Source organism: Juglans regia, chromosome 7 (assembly GCF_001411555.2).
Source record: "Juglans regia cultivar Chandler chromosome 7, Walnut 2.0, whole genome shotgun sequence".
Taxonomy (NCBI): Eukaryota; Viridiplantae; Streptophyta; class Magnoliopsida; order Fagales; family Juglandaceae; genus Juglans; species Juglans regia.
This window is the reverse complement of record NC_049907.1, coordinates 30,717,797-30,720,001: the sequence shown is the minus strand read 5'-3', so window position 1 is coordinate 30,720,001 and position 2,205 is coordinate 30,717,797. Positions and strand designations below refer to the sequence as shown.

The window sequence follows — 2,205 nt, the reverse complement described above, 5'->3', positions numbered from 1 at the left end:
GGATACTCCTAAGCAGATTTTTATATTTAATTTCAGAGTCTATAAAAGAGAAAGTCAAAGCCTAGTCAAATTCAAATGAGGACTTTCAAGTGGGCAAGACTCTGAAACAAGTTAAGAACTTTCAACGAGTGAATGATTCTTCAACTAAGGATAATGATATGGTTTGAGAACAATTTGGATCAAGGAAAAAAAAAAAGGAAACAACAAGAAGTCCAAGTCCGAAATTCACTAAACAACCTGGACATACTTTAGTATTTTGATCGTAACTTTCCACTCACACATCCAATTGTTCGATTCTTGATGTGTTGGAAAGTTATCTTAAAGGGATACAAATTTGTGTCTAACAACGATTTCTAAATTTGAAATCCTGAAGCATGTACGTGGCAGCAAAACTGAGTCCTAAAATTTACGCGATGTTTTATGCGAAAATCATGAAGACATTAGAGTTTTTTTCCTGCCCTATATAAGCATATCATTAGCATGAAATTGAGAGTTTTTTAGGAGAGGAGGCACAATTCTAGAGAGGTGAAAAATACTATTTTTAGTTTTTAGTTTTTCCATGGAGAACTAAATCTTGGGTAAAGCCTAGGACGAAAATTGATTGGTGAAAATACTTTGACTTTATTTTAATTCATAGATTAAGCTTTATTGTTTAAGATTCTAAGATTCAATTCTCTATTTGTTTTTGATATTATAAGTTTGAAAAAATTATATTAAATCTTGCTATGGTTTGATTTTGTTGAGCTATAGGATTATGAATATATGATTGTGAATTAAACAGGCTTTTCATGCCATTGATGTAATCTTTTGCTGCATTATTGTTTAAGAACATAGTGTCGTCTTTAGATTTGATATTCATTTTTATATATGAAAACTATGGTTTGTAAATGGAGAATAGATTCTAAAATTAAATTTGAGAAAGTAAATGAATACAATGTCATATTTTCCAATTAGGAATTTGATGATGTAATTCTTAATTATGTATATAGTTTGGAATGAAAAAGTCAGAGTATTGGATCTGGTTGATGGAAGTTCGAAGCTTTACTTGCCTTCTTATCACCTAATATCATTTTAATTACGTGCTTTAGGTAGAATTTTCAGATTCTTATCATATTGTAATTTGATCTTTTCTTTTAAGCTTGTATTTTATTGTGTTTCTTCCGACTCCCTGTGGATCGACACCCTGAACAATAATATAATACTACGTACTAATTTGGGTGTAATCAATTTTTGACACAATTGCTGGAGAGTACTGTGCAAAAATCGATACAAGGCATAATTTATTTCAATAGTTTGTAAAGGAGGTAACTTTGTTCCTTCTTTTAACTTGCTACATTATTTCTCTTCTTTCTCTTCATAATATTTTTAGTCTTTAGTATTTTGTTACCTTGCATGCACAGATATAGAGACCCCTTGGGCAGATTTGCTTGTAGATTTGTGCTAGAATCATAATCAAAATTTTTTAAATCATTTATTTGACAATCCATCTAGTCCCGAAGAAATGAGTGAACACGAAGATCAACCAACTAAAACTCTTCAGGATTACCTCTACCCAACACGCACAGCCACACCATCATGCATCATGTTTCCAGCCAACACTCTTCAACTTGATTTTAAAACAGGGATGATACAACTGCTTTCCACCTTTCATGGTTTAGAGAATAAAAATCCTTATTTGCACATCAGAGAGTTTGATGAAGTAATTGCGACTTTCCATAGTCTAATGCTACAGATGATGTTGTGAGACTTAAATTTTTTCCTTTCTCTTTGAAGGATAGAGCAAAGAGTTGGTTGTACTCACTAAGGCCACGATCAATAGGATCATAGAATGAAATGACACAGGTCTTCTTTAAGAAATATTTTTCCTAACATAAAACCAATGCGTTAAAGAGGCAAAACTCCACATTTGTACAAAAGGATAGTGAGACTTTGTATCAAGCTTGAAAGAGGTTTAAGGAGTTGTTGAGTATGTGTCCTTACCATGGGTATGAAAACTGGTGCTTAGTTAGTTATTTCTATGAGGGACTTACACCTAGAAAGCGTCAATTCATAGAGATGATGTGGAATGGTGAATTTTTACAGAAGAATCCAGATGAGGCCATAGAATATCTCAATGAGCTTGCTGAAAAAGCTTACACTTGGACCTGACCTAGTGCTACTAAGAGTACAAATAGGTCACGACCTACTAGAAATCCAAATTGTGGT

At 32.7% G+C, this 2,205-nt stretch overlaps 1 non-coding gene across 1 annotated transcript; it reads right to left on the bottom strand.

The window, feature by feature from the left end:
• Nucleotides 1–1,880: 1,880 nt before the first annotated feature.
• Nucleotides 1,881–1,988, bottom strand: LOC118349088. Its single transcript, XR_004802081.1, has one exon. It is a non-coding gene; the product is annotated as a small nucleolar RNA R71 (small nucleolar RNA).
• Nucleotides 1,989–2,205: the final 217 nt, after the last annotated feature.